This window comes from Phacochoerus africanus, chromosome 1, assembly GCF_016906955.1.
Source record: "Phacochoerus africanus isolate WHEZ1 chromosome 1, ROS_Pafr_v1, whole genome shotgun sequence".
Taxonomy (NCBI): domain Eukaryota; kingdom Metazoa; phylum Chordata; class Mammalia; order Artiodactyla; family Suidae; genus Phacochoerus; species Phacochoerus africanus.
The window spans coordinates 111,359,066-111,371,421 of record NC_062544.1 but is presented as its reverse complement, the minus strand read 5'-3'; positions in this window follow the sequence as shown (position 1 = coordinate 111,371,421).

Genomic DNA, 12,356 nt, shown 5'->3' with positions numbered 1-12,356 from the left:
TAGGAGGTATGAATCATTACCATTACAATCTGCACACCTAAAGTAGTGATGAGCCTTGAGTTTATACAGAACTTCTGAAAACAGATTTTGAACAAGCCAACAAAAAGATGGAGAAATAGCCAGGGAAGAAAGGAAAAAGCCAAGGGTGTATGGATCAGGAAAGTCAAGAGAAGAGAGTGTTTGGATAATGAAGCAATACTGAATGCCATTAAGAAGTCCAGAATGATGAAGCCCTTACTGTACCCCCTAAATGTGGCAGCATGGAGGTCACTGTGACCTTGGCACAAGTAGCAGCTCTGGAGTGGGAAGGAGGTTACCTTGTATGGAAGACAGTGGGCTGAAGCATTTATACTGTCATACTTCCTTGGGGTTTATAGTGGGATATCTAGGAGTGTTAGAGAAACTCCTTACATCTGAATCTATAAATATGTAGTCCCATCGTTTGTCTTCCTGTTACATCACAGAAAGGGTCCATGAAGTTCCTGTCATGGCTCAGTGGTTAATGAACCCGACTAGCATCCATGAGGATGTGGGTTCAATCCCTGACCTCGCTCAGTGGGTTAAGGATCCGGTGTTGCTGTGAGCTGTGGTGTAGGTCACAGACACAGCTCGGATCCTGTGTTGCTGTGGCTGTGGTGTAGGCTGATTAGACCCCTAGCCTGGGAACTTGCATATGCTGTGGGTGTGGCCCAAAAAAGACAAATAAATAAATAAATAAATGAAAGGGTCCTGCTTCCCATCAAGCTGAACCTTCCCTGTTGTTCTGAATCCCATCTCCTTGCTCTTTTGGTTATCTAGTCTCTACTCCACTGAGTCCTTCCCTTTTGAATTCAAACATGTTTTCATGTCTCCCATTTTTCAAAATCGTTTTAATCTCATTTTCCCTTTTGGCTACCTGTTTCTTCATCTCTGCACAGCCAAGCTCACGTCACCTGTCTGCATTGACAGGCTCATCCCCATTTTCTCAGCAAGTGGTGATGGTTTGCACACTCACCGCTCCAGAGAAGACTGGTTTCTTTATGCCTATTATCACATGTATATCATTACTTTGTAAATAGTAATGGACTATCCATCCATACCCTGGTCTTTGACATCACTTGGAATTCCTCCATCTCTAAATTCTTTAAATCCTGCTTTTAAATCATAGTCTTCTACACCCCTCTCTCTTGCCTTCCACATCTAGACTCATCCATTCTCCTAGGTAACATATTCTCTCTCCTCAAATCTCCAACACCTCTTCCTCCTTCCTCACTCTCTATCTGTTGACCTTGCTTCCTCTTTCAGGAAGATAACAGAAAGAGCTAGAAGGGAAACTCCTTACTCCTAAGACCACAGTGAGGACCTACCCACATCTGTGCTCATGTACTTCCTTCCTGTTATGATGAACAATGGTCAAATATTCCAAGCCCCTATTTAGAGCCGGCCCCATTCTGTGCAAGAGAGCCTGACTTCTGTCACTTTCTGAAGTCATTGCTCCAGCCGTTATTTTCATTTTCTCCTGCAATACCAGGAGATAGAGGTTACAAACATGCTGTAGTTTCTCTCATTTAAAAAACTTTTTTTTTTTTTGCTTTTTAGAGCCACACTTGTGGCATATGGAAATTCCCAGGCTAGGGTTGAATTGGAGCTGTAGCCGCTGGCTTATGCCACAGCCACAGCAACACAGGATCCAAGCCACGTCTGTGACCTACAGCACAGCTCACAGCAATACCGGATCCCCAACCCACTGAGCAAGGCCAGAGGTCGAACCTGTATCCTCGTGGGTACTAGTCAGACTTGTTTCCACTGCGTCACAACAGGAACTCCCATGCAAACCTTTCTTGACACTGCATCTCCTTCATGCCACTGTCCTATTTCTTTGCTCACCTGTTTTACAGCAAAACTCTCAAACATCAGAGACCAGTGACTTTCAGTCTAGACAAAATGGTGTACACCCATTTCTCTGCTCCTCCCTGCTGATTACAACTATATACCTGAAAATCATTCACAAGACAATCAGAAAATTGTAAGGTTCTCTGAAGAACTTATTTGGGCCTTGAGGACTGGAAGGACAACATAGCAGCAGGGCAAGTTGGATCTCCCCACATAACAGACCAAGGCGATCCAGACTAGGCATTTCCCCAACACTAACCCAGGGACAGTGGCAGCCCATCTGGCCTATTCCTCCCCTGAAGTGAAGGGACCAAAAAGTCCAGCTGAAAACATCAGGCAAACTAATAAGGGTGATTGATCAGGAGCACCAATTACTAGTAAGCAGCCAGAGGAAGCATGCCCCTTCCCTCCATTTTTCCTATCTAATCCTTAAAACTTTACCTCTGAATGTTTCTAGCTTCATGTCCCCCTCAGTCCCTATCCATGTGGCCACTGTAGAGAAGATATCCTTGGCAACTAAGTGAAATGAGTACAGATTTAAGTGAAGGGGATGGATGTGACTGGCAAGAGAGTGGACAGAGTGGAAAGGGAGGAGGGAGAATATTTGGTCTGAGACAGTCTAACATGTAGTGGTGAAGTACCCTACAAAAGGCTTATGGGGACCACAGAAGCTGGAAAGCAGTTGAGAGAGTGTAGGAAAAAGATGAATAAGAAAAGGTAATCAAATTTTGCTGAGGCTGCAAGAAGGATGCGGACTGAGTGAAAGGAGGACTAAAAGAATAAGATAGTCTAGCAGTGTCCACTAAATAGTGCATTCCACTAAACAATGTACTAAATAGTGTCCACTAAACAGTAGGCATAGAAACAAGACTGAAAAAAAAGAAAGAAAGAAACAAGACTGGAGAGGGTTGAGAAGTGGTTGGGATGAGAGGAAAGAGTGAATAAATGGGGATTATTTCCATTAAAATAAGAAGGAGATACAGCAGATGAGAAAATGGGATGAGAATCTTCCAGAGTGGTAATAATTTGAACATGCTTAAATGGTAAGGAAGTGAAGTCAGTAGAGAGGGATTGGTTTACAATAAATATAATTTATAAATTCACTAATTTAAAATTCCTGAGAGGCTGGAGAGACTACAACCCAAACTCACTTTATTTTTTTTATTTTTTAATTTTTTGTCTTTTTGCCTTTTCTAGGGCCACTCCCACAGCATATGGAGGTTCCCAGGCTAGGGGTCTGATTAGAGCTGTAGCCACTGGCCTATGCCAGAACCATAGCAACGTGGGATCCGAGCCATGTCTGTGACCTACACCACAGCTCACGGCAATGCCAGATCCTTAACCCACTGAGCAAGGCCAGGGATCGAACCCGCAACCTCATGTTCCTAGTTGGATTCTTTAACCACTGTGCCATGACGGGAACTCCCAAACTCACTTTAGAGGTAAAGGACAGTCCTGGAATTAGAGAGGACTTGATCCTCCACTATAGGAGAGAGGCACAAACAACTGGTGTGGCTCAGGAGTGATTGCATGTTTCACAGTGAGGATGTTAGATCTTTTTTCAACAATATCTATTTCATTTGTCAAACAGAAGTCAAAGCCAGTTGTTGAAAGTGAGGGGAAAGTTGAAGTTGGATGAGATTCATAAGATTTGAGAGAATACTGATGGAATATGGGAAAGGGCATTGACTCGCAAGATTACCAGGCATTGCTGAGGGTAAATTAAGAATTCCGTGGCCCTGTATTTAGAGTATGAGCCACATACCTTGTCATGTGTTATGCTGAGTTGCAGCCATGACATACAAAGTTGGTGGAATCATCCAAGATTAGGGATTTCATGGGCAGTTTTGGTGAAGGATCAAAGGGACAAGGACTGTTTAGTCTTGACAAGTAAATAGCTGAAACAATCATCCATGGATTAAACTGAACACAAAAAATGAAACGGGCAAGTTCCTTTTGTGGCTCAACAGGTTAAGGACCTGACATGGTCTCTCTCCTTCCTAGGAAAGGGGTTGAAATCAGGCCTATGATCTTTGCAATGTTAGGCTTCAGGTGTTGTGAGACTTTCACAGTAAAGGGATGAGGGAGGAGATGGGATGGGCAGATATACTCCCAGGATGGTTGGGATTCATAGAATTTCCTTCCTAGGGAGGAACAGCTGGCTTCTCCCTTGAGTGTATCCTCTGATATGGCTGACCGCTGAGTTGTTGCTAAAGTCACACCCTCACTCCTTGCACACCTAAGGTTTTTCCCTCTGTGTGTTCTCTGGTGAGGGCTGACTTGTGGCTAAAGCCTCACCCATACTCCCTGCATGCATAAGGCTTCTCCCCAAGTATGTACTTTGGTGGTTGTGGAACGGTGACTTTTCTATAAAGCCTCTCCCACACTCCCCACACACATAAGGCTTTTTCCCTGTATGTGTCCTCTGATGTATGATGAGACTTCCTGCTGCAGCTTCACTCACATTCTCTGCACACAGATTTTGCCCCTATGACAGCCCTGTGTCTAAAGAGCTAAAATCTAGTCCACACTCTCCAAACTTCACTGCTCCAAATCTGTAAATTTCTACCTGCTCAGGAATGTTGTCTTGTTCCCCGGAGCTTACCGTCTGGGCTTGACTGAGCTGTGTCTTTAACACTTGGTTGCCTCCCTGAGAGCTTACTGGTGGTCCTTCGGGTGGGCTAAAGAAAACCACTGAAGTCCCCCTCTCATTTGTACTTCAGAACAATGGAGTAGAGATCTCCATTCCTTGATCTTCTGTTTTGACCACCCAGTGGTTTTTATTAGAATATTGTTGTTGCTTCAGGTCATCTGGGCTAGGATCCTCTGGGCGAAGTTGATTTCCTGCACATGATTCTGGAATAGGATGATTGTGCAGTGCACAATGGCTGAGAAAGAGTTGACTGCCAAAGGCCAGAGGGCAGAAGAGCCAAGGATGGACTTCTGGGTTTGAATCTGCTGAAGGAAGTAAGTTTTCAGTCAAAGTAGTCATAGGAAGCGTTGCCTGGGCTTTTCTTCCTTGTCTTATGGTAAGATCCAGCTCATTAATCATTCACAACCATTAATATCTGTCCTCCCAAGACATGCTTTCCCAGACCTATTTTTCCATTCAAATTCTTTTGACTTTTTATTTGGAAATAATTTCAAATGTACAGAAAAGTTGCAAGAATAATACAAAAGACACCTGTATACCCTTGACCCAAATTACCTACTGCTAACATTTGCGTGTTACATATGTATGTGTGTGTACATGCATATGTATATGTACTTTTTTTGGACACATCCATGGCACATTGAAGTTCCCAGGCCAGAGGTGGAATCTGAGCCAGAGCTGCAACCTGTACCACCGCTTTGGCAGTGCTGGACCCTTAACTCCTGTATGAGCATTTTTTTCTTTGAACCACTTGAGTGTAAACTGCACATATCATGCTCTTTACCCCTAAATACTACAATGTATGTCTCATAAAAGTATGGATATTCTCTCATAACCACAAGACAGTTATCAACTTTGGTAAAATTAATATTTACATAATACTTCTATAAAACTATCATATACATTCCAATTTTTGTCAGTTATTCCAATAATGTCCTTTATAGCATTTTCCCTCTAGTACAGGATTCAATCTATGATCAGTTATTATAATTAATTCTCATGCTCCTTTAGTTTCCTTTAGTGTCTCTCTCCTTTATGAGACTCATTTTTGAAGGATGGAGTTCTTTTTTTAGAAAATAGTCCTCTCATTCTAGAGTATGTATAGAATGTTCCTGATGTTTCCCCATGATTAGATTCAGTTTTCACACTCAATATTTACATATTATATCTTTTACCTGAATCCAAAAAAACGTACACCAGAACCTATTCTACATATTATCCCAATAAGGAATCTTACTGGTAAGAATTGGAGGCATCTTCAGCTTTGTAAATAACTGCAATTATACTAAAATTATCTTCTAAACCATAAACAGTTGCATTGACACACACAGCTACAACCATTTGGTTCCAACAAGAGAGAACAATCTTTATAACCTATATGGGAATGTCCTTTGTGACTTTTGCTATAAAAAGAAAGAATGGATAGATGTAGGGGTCACTCAGTCTGGATGTCCCCAGTGCAGAAGGCAGTATAGAATAGTGGCTAAACAGAGCCCATGTGAAATGTCACTTGAGTTTCCCCATTCATTAACATATTTATTAGAGGACTATTATGCTCTCAGTTTCTACTAGGAAGTGGAGATTCAACAGTAGACAGTTGGGCACAACTGACTTAAATGATATTGGCTCTTGGTCCCCAAATCACAGTCCAAGATCTGCTCTCCACTGTTTTCCACAAATCATTGTATACAGAAATTCTACTTTCTGGCCTTATTTACCTGAGAAATCAAAATTGAATCACAACTGTTTTTAACCAGCTGAAGATGAACTTTTTGTAAACCCAAGAGGCCAGATTCTTTTTTGGTGCTACCTGAAGAATTTTTCCTGATTAATAAGAGAATTGTTTTAACCAAACATGCACAGATTCATGGATTTATTCTATCCTATGCAGACTGCTAGTTATGGTACAAATGCCATAAAACTGCCTTCTTGGAGTTCCTCGGCTCCAAGGAACTGGATGGCTCAGCAGGTTGAGCTTCCAGTATTGCCCTTGCTGTGGCTCTAGTTACAGCTGTGACACAGGCTCAATCCCTGGCCAGGGGAACTTCTGCATGCCACAGGAGTGGCCAAAAACAAACAAAAAAACCTGCTTTACTAGTACTTAAACATCCCTCACATTTCTCACCCTGTGAGCCATTTAGTAAAATTTGTTTTTACTGCTTTATGCTTTTGTTGGACAGTTAAATAAACTCAATTTTTTTTCATTAAGTTCTGGTAGCCTTTGTTTTATTACCTGACATTTGGTTTGTAAGAGTTATTATTATTATTTACCATAATAAATGGCATTTTTCTATACAGTGCTTTACATAAAAATCAAATTTAATCCTGCTATGATTATTTCATAGATAGGGAAACTGAGGCTTAGAAAGGTTAAGTAACTTGTTCACAGTTCCAAAGAAAGAAGAGACAAAATGGGGTTCAAGATGTGGTTTTGGGGGAGGGGGGTTGGGTTTTTTGGCTGCAACAATGGCATATGGGAAGTTTTTGGGTCAGGGATCAAATCTGAGCTGCTGTCAAAACCTACATCGCAGCTGTGGCAACAGCAGATCCTTAACGCACTGTTCAGCTGGAGATCAGACCTGTGCCTCAGCAGCAACCTCAGCTGCTTCGGAAACAATCAATGCTGAAGCCTTAACCGGTTCTGCCACAGAGGGAACTCCAAGATAGTCTTTTCAATAAATGGTACTGGAACAACTGAACAGCCATATGCAAAATAATGAACCCAGGCATAGATCCTCTACTTACTTTTCCTTCTTTCTTTCTTTTTTTTTGTCTTTTCCAAGGCTGCATTTGCAGCATATGGAGGTTCCCAGGCTAGGGGTCTAATCAGAGCTATTGCTGCTGGCCTATGCCAGGGCCACAGTAACACCAGACCCAAGCCGTGTCTGCAACCTACACCACAGCTCACAGCAACACCGGATCCTTAACCCACTGAGCAGGGCCAGGGATTGAACCTGCAACCTCATGGTTCCTAGTCAGATTCATTAACCACTGGGCCACAAAGGGAACTCCAGATCCTCTACTTTTCACAAAAATTAAATCAATTTGGAACACAGACCTAAATGTAAAATGCAATACCATGAAACTTCTTTGAAGAAAATATAGGAGAAAATCTGCAAAACCTTGGTTTGGTGATGTTTTTAGATAAAACACAAAATGTGTGATGCATTAAAGAAAAAAATTGATAAGCTGGATTTCATTACAATCAAAAACTTCTGTGAAAGACACTGTTAAGAAAATAAAAAGAGAAGCCAGACTGGGGGAAAATATTTGCGAAACATATATTTGATAAAAAAAAAACTTGCATACAGAGAACTCTTTACAGAACTCTTTAAAATGCAACTGTGTGGGAATACAGTCATAGTAGGAGATTTTAACACCCCACTCACATCAATGGACAGATCCTCTAGACAGAAAACCAATAAAGCAACAGAGATCCTAAAGGAAACAATAGAAAAGTTAGACTTAATTGACATCTTCAGGACACTACATCCAAAAAAATCAGAATACACCTTCTTCTCAAGTGCGCATGGAACATTCTCAAGAATTGATCACATACTGTGGCATAAAGCTAACCTCAACAAATTTAGGAGCATAGAAATTATTTCAAGTATCTTCTCTGACCACAATGGTATGGAACTAGAAATCAACCACAGGAAAAGAAATGAGAAAAAACCTACTACATGGAGATGAAACGACATGCTACTAAAAAACCAATGGGTCAATGAGGAAATCAAGAAGGAAGTTAAAAAATACCTCAAGACAAATGATAATGAAGACACATCCACTCAAAATCTATGGGATGCTGCAAAAGCAGTGCTCAGAGGGAAATTCATAGCAATACAGGCTTTCCTCAAAAAAGAAGAAAAATCTCAAATTGACAATTTAACTCACCACCTAAATGAATTAGAAAAAGAACAAACAAAACCTAAAGTCAGCAGAAGGAAGGAAATCATAAAGATCAAAGAGGAAATCAATATAATAGAGATTCAAAAAACAATAGAGAAAATTACTAAAACCAAGAGCTGGTTCTTTGAAAAGGTAAATAAAATTGATAAACCTCTGGCTAGACTCACTAAGAAGAGAGAAAAAAAACCCAAATAAACAAAATTAGAAATGAAAAAGGAAAAATCACAATGGATACTGCAGAAATACAAAAAACCATTAGAGAATACTATGAACAACTATATGCCAACAAATTTGACAATCTGGAAGAAATGGACAACTTTCTAGAATCTTACAGCCTGCCAAAACTGAATCAAGAAGAAATAGACCAACTGAACAATCCAATCACTAGAAATGAAATTGAATACATCATAAAAACACTCCCTAAAAATAAAAGCCCAGGACCAGATGGCTTCACAGGCAAATTCTACCAAACATACAAAGAGGAACTTATACCCATCCTCCTTAAACTTTTTCAAAAGGTTGAGGAAGAAGGAACACTCCCAAAGATATTCTATGATGCCACCATCACCCTAATTCCAAAACCAGGCAAAGCTACCACCAAAAAAGAAAACTATAGGCCAATATCTTTGATGAATATAGACATAAAAATTCTCAACAAAATTTTAGCCAACTGAATCCAACAACATATCAAAAAGATCGTACACCATGATCAGGTGGGGTTCATCCCAGGTTCACAAGGATGGTTCAACATACGCAAATCAATCAACATCATACACCACATTAACAAAAGAAAAGTCAAAAACAACATGATCATCTCAATAGATGCAGAAAAAGCATTTGACAAAGTCCAACATCATTTATGATAAAAACTCTCGCCAAAGTGGGTATAGAGGGGAAATTCCTTAACATAATCAAAGCCATTTATGACAAACCCATAGCAAATATAATACTCAATGGAGAAAAGCTGAAAGCCTTCTCACTCAAATCTGGAACAAGACAGGGATGCCCACTCTCACCACTGCTATTCAACATAGCTTTGGAAGTCCTAGCCACAGCAATTAGACAAACAAAAGAAATAAAAAGGCATCCAAATAGGAAAAGAAGAGATAAAACTGTCACTGTATGCAGACGACATGAAAACTATCTACTATACATAGAAAACCCTAAGGACGCAACCCAAAAACTACTTGAACTGATTAACAAATTCAGCAAAGTAGCAGGATATAAGATTAACATTCAGAAATCAGTTGCATTTCTGTATACTAACAATGAAATATTAGAGAAGGAATACAGAAATACAATACCTTTTAAAATTGCACCCCCCCAAAATCAAATACCTGTGAATAAACGTGACCAAGAAGGTAAAGGACTTATATGTCGAGAACTATAGAACACTAATCAAGAAAATTAAAGAAGACGTAAAGAAATGGAAAGATATTCCATGCTCCCGGACTGGAAAAATTAATATTGTAAAAAAATTAATATTGAATCTGCATACTACCCAAAGCAATCTACAGATTCAATGGAATCCCTATCAAATTACCCAGGACATTTTTCACAGAACTAAAACAAACAATTCAAAAATTTATATGGAACCACAAAAGACCCACAATTGCCAAAGCAATCCTGAGAAACAAAAACCAAGCAGGAGGCATAACTCTTCCAGACTTTAAGCAATATTACAAAGCCACAGTCATCAAGACAGTGTGGTACTGGTACCAAAACAGACAGACCAATGGAACAGAATAGGGAACCCAGAAATAAACCCAGACGCATACGCTCAATTAATCATTGACAAAGGAAGCAAGAACATAAAATGGAAAAAGACAGTCTTTTCAGCAAGTACTGCTGGAAAACCTGGACAGCTGCATGCAAATCAATGAAACTAGAATACACCCTCACACCATGCACACACACACACACAAAACCCTCAAATACCATATGATGTCACTTATAACTGGAATCTAATATACAGCACAAATGAACGTTTCCATAGAAAAGAAAATCATAGACTTGGAGAATAGACTTGTGGCTGCTCAGGGGGAGAGGGAAGGAGTGGGAGGGATCAGGAGCTTGGGATTAACGGATGCAATCTATTGCTCTTGGAGTGGATTTACAATGAGATCCTACTGTGTAGCATTGAGAACTATGTCTAGATACTTACATTGCAACACAACAATGGGAAGAAAAAGTATGTACACATGTATGTATAACTTGGTCCCTATGTTGTACGGTGGAAAAAAATAAATAAGTTAAAAAAATGCAACTGTGAAAAAACAATAAAATTAAGCATGTACAAAAGATCTGAACAAATTTCACACCAAAGCAGATATACAGATGACCAATAGTAATATGAAAAGACTGTTATTTGTCATTATGGAAATGCAAACTGAAACAATAATGAGGTACTACTTCACACCTATCAGAATGAATAAAATCCAAAAAAATAATACTCCCAACTGTTGATAAGGATACAGAGCAACAGCAAAATGGTACAGCCACACTTTGGAAAGCAGCTCAGTAGTTTCTTACAAAGCTGAACACAGTCTTAGTATATGATCCAACAATCCAGCTTCTGGTATTTACTGATTTGAAAATATATGCCTACATAAAAACCTGCATGCAAAGCAGCTTTATCCATAATCTTCAAAGTCTGGAAGCAATAAAAATGACCTTCAACAGGTAAAAGGATAAACAAACTCTGGTACATCAATACAATGGAACACAAGTGTGCAATAAAAAGGAATGACATATCAAGCCACGCAAAGACATGGATGAATCTAAAATACATAGTATTAAGAAGAAGCCAGTCTGAAAAGGCTACATACTGCATACACAATGTCACTTATATGACACGTTGAAAAATGCAAAAACATAGAGATAGTTAACAGTTGCCAGAAATCTGGGCAGGAGAGGGTTTGGCTGATGAAGCAAGGGGGATTTTTTCAGAGGCATTAAACTATTCTATAATCCAGTGATAATGGGTACATAACACTATGCACTTGTCAAAACCCCATAAATTCACAGCACAAAGTATGAACCTTAATGTGTGCAAATTAAAAAAAAATCATTTAGGAAGTCAGGAGATCCCAGAATGGGATGCAGAGTGTGAAAAAATATATGTAAATATATGAAATAACCTCACTAAAAGTGGTGGAGAAAAAAGGAGCTGACCTAAGTAACTTTGGAAATGAGTGGAATCCGTAAACAAAAGGAATTGTGTATAAGTACTATATGCTAGTTGATAAAACCATTTTCCACAGGAGTATAGGTAAACAATTCTGAAGCCACCATACTTATAAACTGGAATTGAAAAATTAAGTGCACAGATGATGGGTAGGAGAAGTCAAATTTCTCACTGTTGGTGTGGGAGGTTATAAGTAAGCAAGGTGAGGAGGTGAGAATGGTCCATGTGGTAATGGACTTTAGTTGGAGGCAATAGAATGAACTCATGTTTATAGTAATATAATTACATAAAGAAGTATTTATAGATATGTGTATATACAGAGGTTAGTATACACAATCATATTTCATGCTCTGGCAGCTGAGAGGGCCTGGAAACAATGATACTCTAATAGCAAAGAGCACACCAAGCATACAGATCTTGTTTCTTTTTTTTTTTTGGTCTTTTTAGGGCTGCACCTGTGGCATATGGAGGTTTCCAGGCTAGGGGTTGAATCAGAGCTGTAGCCACCAGCCTACACCACAGTCACATCTGCGATCTACACCACAGTTCATAGCAATGCCAGATCCTTAACCTACTGAGGGAGGCTGCAAACTGAACCTCTATCCTCATGGATCCTAGTCAGATTCATTTCCTCTGAGCCATGACAGGAACTCCCAGATCTTGGTTTCTAATATCACTCTCCAGGTGAAAGGAGCAATGTCTGATACTAGAACTGGAACAGGACAAAAACAAAAT